Here is an 8985-nt window from a genome sequence, read left to right as displayed (position 1 = left end):
ATCAAACATTGTGGTGGGGCAAGTTCTGCTTAATAACAAACTCTGCATAACAACGAACCCTGCCTAGCAAGGAACCACAGGTGAAAAGCAGCAGATCAGCCACCCATCAGCAACAGGAGGGGGAGGGCATGCCAGAGGGTGCATAGCTCCCTGTTCTGGTAAGCTGAGCAGGGCAATTCACCAGGCTGTTCTGATATGCTGAGCAGGACAGCTCACCATACATGACAAAATATCATGTTTGCAGGGAAGGGGAAGTTACCCCCCAAACGAATCCCAAGTCCCAAAGGCTCACAAGCTGTTCATGACACCTAATAAGCCTAATAAGTTCGAGTGCCCGCCCGAATGAGGGGCAAGGAGGATAAAAGGACACAAACTGAAGCCCCAAGTGTGCAAGCCCACTGGGACTGGACCCCTCAGCTGACTGAACCATTGCTGGACCCAGGACCGGTGAAATCTTTCTCTTCTCTCTCTGTCTTGTTTCTCCCTTTCTTTTTCCTTTTCTGTAATCCCTACATCTTATCCCTGTAGACATAGGAGTGGATCCAGCTGCCCCTAGGCTCCTCTGTGAGGAGGAGTCTAGAAAGCAAAGGGGTCTGTTCTGAACCTCGTGACTCGACAGAAGGGGTCTCCTTACTGTCTTCCCTGAACTGATCCAAAAATAAGCAAGGCCTGTAGTATATGTTTGGTGATGCAGGGTTAGCACAGGTTACTGATGTAGATTGATGCCAATTTTTGTGATGAGCGAATAAAGTTGAGTTTTGTGAGTTAAAGGATCCCTGGTGTCGTTTCACTTTAATCCTGACCTGGGAATCGGCAAACCTGAGTTGTCATCCTGAGAAACTGAGACGTGACAGACAAAGACATAGAAAGAAATTTTTAAAAGCAACTGGGTGCGGGACATACTAGAATGGATTAAAAAATAAAGACAGCAAACTGGCTAAAAATAAATGAGGAAAGAAAATTTAAAAGAGATGGGGTACAGGACAGGCAGGAAAATTTTAAAAAAGGGAGTGACATCTTGATAAAAGTAGACATAAACCAGAAATTTTAAAAGCAACAAGATACAGTAAACAGGAAAAAATTAAAAATAGGGACAGGAAACAAGATAAAAGTACACCTAGAAAAAAGATTTGAAAAGTAAAAGAATTATGAGAGAAAAAATTGAAAAATAGGGACAGGGAACTACATAAGAGTAGACACAGAAAATTTTAAAAGCAATGCAGTTCACGACAGACAGGAAAGAATTAAAAAATAGAAACAGTTACTGGATAAAAGAAGACATAGACTATTATAAAAGCACAGCATTAAGGAAATAAAGGGAAAAATAGGGACAGCGAACTAAAACAGAGACATAGAAAGGAAATTTTAAAAGCAATGGAGTGTAAGACAAAGGAAAAAATTAAAAAATATTGAGAGGCTGAAAAAGAGAGAGAGATACATAGAAAGTAAGTTTTTAAAGTGATGTGGTATAGGACAGACAGGAAAGAATTAAAAACCAGTAATATGCAGCATCATAAAAGTAGACATAGAAGGAAAATTTAAAAAGTGATGGGGTACAGGACAAGAAAGAATTGAAAAATAGGGATAGAACTGGTTAACAGAGATAGAAAATTTTAAAAAGTGACGGAATAAGGAAAAATGGAAAATAATGAAAAATAGGGACAGCGAACTAAAGAAATGAAGATGTAAAACAAAATCTAAAAAGCAACAAGCTACAGGACAGACAAGAAAGTATTAAACAATAGTGACAGCAAACTACATAGAAAAATAGAAAGGAAATTTAAAAGTGATGGAGTGCAAGACAGGAAAAATTAAAAAACAAAGTGAACTGGATAAAAGGTGACACAGAAAGAAAATTTTAACAGTGACAGCATTAACAAAAAAGGCTAGGAAAAAAAATAAGGATAGGGTGAATAATACAGAGACACAGAGAAAGTAAATGTAAGAATTGGCAGGGTACACAACAGCCAGGAAAGAATCAAAAAGCTGTGATACACTGCTTGCTAAAAGTAGACATAGAAGGAAAATTTAAAAAATGATGGCATACAGGACAGGAAAAAAATTTTAAAATAGGGAGAGAAAAATAGATAAATAGAGATATGGAAAGAAAATTTAAAAAACAATGGGGTGCAAGACAGAGACGAAAAAACTAAATATAGACAGTGAACTGTATAAAACTAGCCATAGAAAGAAAATTTAAAAAGCAACCGCTTACAGGACATACAGGGAAAAAAAATTAAAAAATAGGGACAGCAAACAAATAAAACACAGAAAGAAAATTTTAAAAGTGAGATGGTACAGGACACAGGATAAAATTAAAAAAACAAAGACAGTGAATAGGTTAAAGTAGGCATAGAAAGCAAATTTGAAAAAAAGTGACAGGTGTCATGGTTTAACCCCAGCTGGCAACTAAGCACCCCCCAGCTGCCTGCTTGCTGCCCCCCTGCAGCAGGATGGGGGAGAAAAATCAGGAAAAAAGTAAAACTCACAGGCTGAGACAAAGACAGTTTAATAGGTAAAGCAGAAGCCATGCACACAAGCAAAGCAAGACAAGGAATTCATTCCCCGCTTCCCATCAGCAGGCGGGTGTTCAGGCATCTCCAGGAAACGAGGGCTCCATCCTGTGTAACGGTTACATGGGAAGACAAATGCCATCGCTCTGAATGTCCCCCCTTCCTTCTCCTTCCCCCAGCTTGATATGCTGAGCATGACATCATAGGGTCTGGAACAGCCCTTGGGTCAGTTGGAGTCAGCTGTCCCAGCTGTGTCCCCTCCCAGCTCCTTGTTCAGCCCCAGCCTGCTCGCTGGTGGGGCAGGGTGAGAAGCAGAACAGCCCTTGACTCTGTGCAAGCACTGCTCAGCAATAACAAAAACATCCCTGGGTTATCAATGCTGTTTTCAGCACAAATCCAAAACGTAGCCCCATACTAGCTACTGGGAAGAAAATTAACTCAATCCCAGCCAAAACCAGCACAACAGCGTACGTGACAGAGACAAAAGAATTAAAAAATGGGGACAGCTAACTAAACAGACAGATATAGGAAGAAAATTTAAACGGTGATGGGCTACATGACAGACAGGAATAAGCTAAAGACAGTGAATATGTTAAAGCAGACATAGAAAGAAAAAGTAAAAAGCAACAGGGTACACAATAGTGAGGAAAGAATTAAAAAACAGTGATACACAGCTCGATACAAGTAGATATAGAGGGAAAATTTAAGTGATTGGGTACTGGACAAAAAAAATTTTAAAATAGCCACAGTGAACTAAAACTGAGAAATATAAAGGAAATTTAAAAGTGACACAGGGGCACAGGACAGAGAGGAAAAAAATAAAAAATAAAGACAGTGAACTGGATAAAAGCAGACATAGAAAGCAAATTTTCAAAGCAACAGGGTACACAACAGACAGGAAATAATTAAAAAATAGCAATAGGCAGCTTCATAAAAGTAGATGTAGCATCGTAGTTTAACCCTGGCTGGCAACTATGTACCATACAGCTGCTCACTTACTCCACCACAGTGGGATAGGGGGAGAATCGGGAGGGTAAACGTGAGAAACTCATGGGTTGATATAAAAAGTTTAATAATTAAAAAGACTTTTTTTTTTTAAAGTTGTACAAGAAAACAAAACCAGCAAATGAAAACAATTGCTCACCACCAACTGACCGATGCCCAGCCAGTCTCAAGCAACTGGGTACAGGAGAGAGGGAGGAATTAAGATATAGGGTCAGGGAGACAGAGAGGGGAAGACATAGAAATTAAGTTTTCAAAGTAATGGGGTACAAGGCGGTGCAGAAAAAATAAAAAACAGGGAGAAGAAGCTGGTTAGAGAGAGGCATATTAAAAATTTAAAAGGCAACAGGGTACTGGGCAGAGTTGACAGACGAATAACAAGTTTTGAGGAGCCATACACATAGGTGGGCAGGCAGAGAGGGAGACAGACGAAGGGAGGCAAGCAGACGTCTAAAGAAGGGAGGCAGAGGTGGGCCAGGATGTAGAGGAGAGGACGTGCGGACTCACCACAGCTCCTGGTGCCGGCAGGAGACCTTCACCGCCCCGATGCTTCTCTCTCCGCCTCTGCCCCTTCCTCCTCCCCAGTGCCGGCTGCCTGACCCTCACCCGCTCGGCAGCACGCAGCGGACGCCTCAATGCTCCTCATCCACAAGGCTTGCTTTGATACATGGTGGCTCACGCATGTAGCCAACAAAGGCCAGGGACAGCTCAGAGGGATCCTTCCTTGGCACAAGGACTGGCCATTCCTTGCTGCAGGCACCTACCAGCCAGACCCCCGTGCACTCCCTCCTCAGCCAGTTCCCCTGCCCAGGCAGCCCCCTTTACAGCTGGAGCCCCTTCACACAGCAGGGCCAGCCCCATCCTCAGCCTCACTGGCCACACCTGGGGCCATCCCATCCCCAGCTGGAGCCCATCAGGAACAGGGGCCATTGCCAAAGCCCCACAGCACATCATCCCTGCCCCTGACCTACCCACATCCAGGGAGACAGAGGAGGAAGGACAGAGAGACACAGATGTGCAAGACAGGGAGCCAGGAAATTGGATGCTGGGAACAAGAGAGGGACGAGACGCAGGAAAACAGTGTAGAGAGAGAAGAGCAGAGAGACTGAGCAGAACAACAGGGATGGAGATGGAGGAATAAATAATAGGAAGCAGGGGAGAGAAGGGGAAGAGACTGGCAGGACAAGAAGATAAAGACAGGACAAGGGACAGGGAAACATTCTCAGGTGATACAGGAGAAGAAACAGCAAGAACTAGAAAAAAGAAACAGGGAGCCAGGTAGAGAGAAAAATTTTAAAAAGCAACAGCATACAAGAAACATAGGCAAGAACTGAGGGGTAGGCAGAAAATGTAAGAAGTGACATGGTACAGGACAGAGAGGGAAGAGTTAAGAACTAGAGACAGGGAGATGGATAGAAGGAAACATAGAAAGAAAATTTTGAAAGCAACAGGGTACAAGAATCAAAAAGTAGGTACATGAAGCTGCATAGAGGGAGACGTAAGAATGAAATTTGAAAAGCAACAGGGCACAAGAAATGCAGGCGAGAAATTAAACTAAGGTCAGGGAGACAAAGAGAGGGAAAAGTAGCAAGAAAATTTTAAAAGCAACTGGGTTTAAGAAACATGCAAGAATTTAAATAGGGATGGAGAGGTAGGAAGTTTCAAAAGTGATGACATACAAGAAATATAGGCAAGATTTTAAAAATAGGGACAGGGAGCCTGATAGAAGGAAACTGTGGTGGGTTGACCTTGCCTGGCTGACGAGTGTCCACCAAGCCACTCTATCATTCCTCCCCCTCAACAAGACAGGAGGGTACAAAATACAACAAAAAAGCTTGTGGGTCAAGATAAGGACAAAGAGATCACTCACCAATTACTGTCACAGGCAAAACAGACTCAACTTGGGGCAATTAATTTATTGTCAGTCAAAATCAGAGTACAATAATGAGAAATATGAACAAATCTGAAAAACACCTTCCCCCCACCCCTCTCTTTTTCCTGGGCTCATCTTCACTCCTGACTTCTCTACCTCCTCCTACCAAGCAGCACAGGGGGAGAGGGAGGGGGGGGTTGCAGTCAGTTCATCACAAGTTGTCTCTGCTGCTCCTTCCTTCTTCGTGTTCTTCCTCTGTTCCAGTGTGGTGTCACTCCCATGGGGCCACAGGTCCTGCCAGAAAACCTGCTCCAATGTGGGCTCCTCTCCACAGCGTCACAGCCTCCTTTGGGTGCATCCGCCTGCTCTGGCGAGGGGTCCCCCATCGGCTGCAGGGTGCACATCTGCTCTGCCATGGACCTCCGTGGGCTGCAGGGGGACAGCCTATGTCACCATGGTCTTCACTGCAGACTGCAGGGGAATCTGCTTTAGGACCTGGATCACCTCCTCCTTTTCCTTCTTCACTGACTTGGGTGTCTGCAGGACTGACAGCTTCTGCACAGCATTTTTTTTTAGCCCTTCTTAAATATCACAGAGGTGCTACCAGGGTTGCTGGTTGGCTCAGCTTTGACCAGTAGCAGCTCCATCTTGCTGGAACTGGCTGTGCCCAGCATGGGGGCAAGTCCTGGTGTCTTCTCCCAGAACCCACCCCTGCAGCCCCGGCCCACTCCCCTGCCCCAGCTGGCCACACAAACTCACTACAACAGTGATCGGCTTCAGGGCAGAGAGGGGGGATTGAAAAGTAGGGAAAGGGAGACAGAGAGAGAGATGGGGCGGGGGGGGGTAGCAATGGGCTACAGGACAGCAAGGAGGAACTAATAAAAAGGGAGAGGATACCACACAGAGAGATGGAGAAAAACAAATATTAGTGATGAGCCGCAGGGCAGAAGGAAGAATTAAAAAAAGGGGACAGTGAGGTAGATGAGAGAGACTGAGAAATATCAAAAACACTGATGATCTAAAGGGGAGAGAGAGGGAAAATAAAGAATAGGGACAGGGAACCAGACAGAGAGAGACTAATAAAGACAACAATGGGCTATGGGACAGTGAGGGAAGAAGTTAAAACATAGGGACAGGGACCTGGAACAAGAGAATCTAAGAAAGTAAAAGTGTATCCAGAATACAGGGCAGAGAAAGGAATTTAAAAATAGAGACACAGCATCAGACAGGTGAGAGCGGCGGGAACTGTGAAGGGCTAAAGGGCAGATAGGGAGGAATTAACAAGATTGGGATAAGAAGACAGACGGATAGATGGAGAAAGAAAAAGTAGTGACGGGCTGCAGGGCAGAAACAGAGGATAAAAAAGAGGGATGGGACAGGCCAGAAGTGCAGAGAGAAAAAGAAAGCAGAAGCAGAACAACAGAGAAAGAGGGGGACTTAGAGAACAACAGAGGGAGAGGTATAGGAAGAAAAAAACAAAAAAATTAAAGCAGTGAGAGAAAGAGAAGGTGGGGGCAGGGAGGGACTGGGATGCAGAAGAGGGGTGACACAGCCCCAGGGGTCCAGGACTCACCGTACCTCCCGCTCTTGGAGCTGCTGAGAGAATTTGACTGTTCAGACATGCCTGTCTCTCTCTCCCTCTCCCTTCCTCCTCTGCAGCTGCAGTCACTTGACTGTCATCCACCTAAGAGAATAGATTGGTGCCTTACAGCTCTTACAATATGAGGCTTCCTAGAAACACAGGCTCACATGCACACACACACACTACATGACTGTACTGTGGTTTTGGTTACGCATACAGGCCCTGCTGTGCACACTGGTGATTGGATCTGCTGAGGACTACACTAAGAAGGGTCCATCCTCACCTGGAGAGGCAGGCTATCTCCTGTCTGCAGCTGCTGGCTGGATCCTCTTTATTTTATTCTTCAAATAAAAAAATTCTTCAAATGCAGGCCACTACGGAATCTTTCCATGGCAACCACGGTGAAACGGTGCTAGCTGACATCCAGCTGAGAGAAGAAGAAAAACATTAGCACAAAGCTGGGCAGAAATCCAAAGCTGCCTTTTTGTTGTGAAGGTTTGTGAAGACAGTACGACTGAGCGGAGGAAAAAGTATTTTTGCGTCATCTTTGGTACAGCTGTTGACACAGGCCACTAGAGCTTTTGCATTTTTCAGACAACCATGCCTTTTTTTTTCCTTTCTTTTTTGACTCATTGGTAACTTTACTTTCAGGTGACAGACATAGAGACCTACATACGTTTTCTCAAGCCTTAGTATAGCCGAGGCTTCATCGCCCTATACGTCCCAAGTTGAGTATTTTTGCTAGAGAGCACAGCAACACATCTGTCCTTGTGAACTGTCTCGTTGCAAAAAAGGAATGATTTTTTCCGGGCCGTTGCTCCAAACGGTCAAGATCTTTTAAAACCGCAGTTATGCCACCAAACCCGCTCACGGTCCCTCCTAGCTTTTGACCGCCCTGAGATTTAACAGGCACACGCTCCGTTCCATCTTCCAACAGCAAAAATATGTTAACGCTCTCGGACCCAGAGCGCAACCCTATGGATGTCCACGCACGCACCCTGCCGTTTTGATGAGGAGCCACCGAGCAGCCCTGCGAGCACAGCTGCACGCGCCAGATCAGTTTCACCTGCGCCGCGAGTTACCGGTTTCCGTGAACGTAGTTTCTGATGCTTTAAACCGAAAACCGTATCTCGACGCTTCGCCGCAGCAGAAACGACCCATCGCTAGACCGCTACAAAAACGCAGCAACACCAATTGCAAACCCACAGCAGCGACAGCTCCAGAAATATTTAGACCAGGAACAAGGGAGAAAAATAAAACAGCTTCATCTCACGCACAGGGGAGCGGCAGGCAGAGAAAAGGGTCGGCATTCTGAGCCCTTACAGAAAACGGGCATTCTCCTTCCGTTCCTCGGCCCGTCCGTGAAGGTCTAAATACCGCAACACTACTACGGCAACGTCTAGAGTAGGGCACAGCAGCCCTGCCGCTGGACTTGCCATCGACCCATGCTATTTACGTAGCAGGACGCGTACGCAGAGGGACACGTTTTGCCACACGCAACCTTGAACTTCCTGAAAATTTACGTTTACCGAAAAAAGCCATTTGGAACATATTGCCAAACAACATTCAGCAATGAAGCTTTGATGCGTTTGACACACGCAAGTTTTTTGGTCACTTGCTATTTGCTTCCTGTTGCTGCTGCTGTTCTTCCTTCAGAAATTCTACTTGTAGCCAAGTTATTCACTACTGGTTCAAGCATTTGCCTTCCTGGTATTACCAGCACATTCACAGAGGCAAGTAACTTAATTGCTCTTCTACAATTATCCAAACGACAATTACAGCCACAAAAGAGAAGGAGAGGTCAGGCAGCAGAAGAGCTCTGCAGGCTGGCACCAGTCAATATTGCACTCTCTAAAAAACAAACAACAACAAAACAAAACCGTGACCCTGTATCTTTTTTTTTTTTTCTTCTTTCAGAGCTCATCCCTGCCTCAGCATTTTGTCTTGTCAGAGCATGAAGCGCAGGTGACCTGACGACTTTTGCGTGTGATGAGTACCTGTTCAGAAATAGTCCA

The 8985-nt window shown here is 45.1% G+C and overlaps 1 long non-coding RNA gene across 1 annotated transcript; it reads right to left on the bottom strand.

Moving 5' to 3' along the window:
* Positions 1-5374: 5374 nt before the first annotated feature.
* Positions 5375-7309, bottom strand: LOC138684079 (uncharacterized). Its single transcript, XR_011323530.1, has 3 exons — positions 7254-7309; positions 6967-7072; positions 5375-5817 (listed from the first exon to the last, which is right to left on the bottom strand). It is a non-coding gene; the product is annotated as an uncharacterized lncRNA (long non-coding RNA).
* Between the last annotated feature and the right edge of the window lie 1676 nt (positions 7310-8985).

The sequence above is a fragment of the Haliaeetus albicilla genome, unplaced genomic scaffold (assembly GCF_947461875.1).
Source record: "Haliaeetus albicilla unplaced genomic scaffold, bHalAlb1.1 scaffold_178, whole genome shotgun sequence".
NCBI lineage: Eukaryota > Metazoa > Chordata > Aves > Accipitriformes > Accipitridae > Haliaeetus > Haliaeetus albicilla.
The sequence above is the reverse complement of the archived record's forward strand: the minus strand, read 5'-3'. Positions and strand labels throughout refer to the sequence as shown.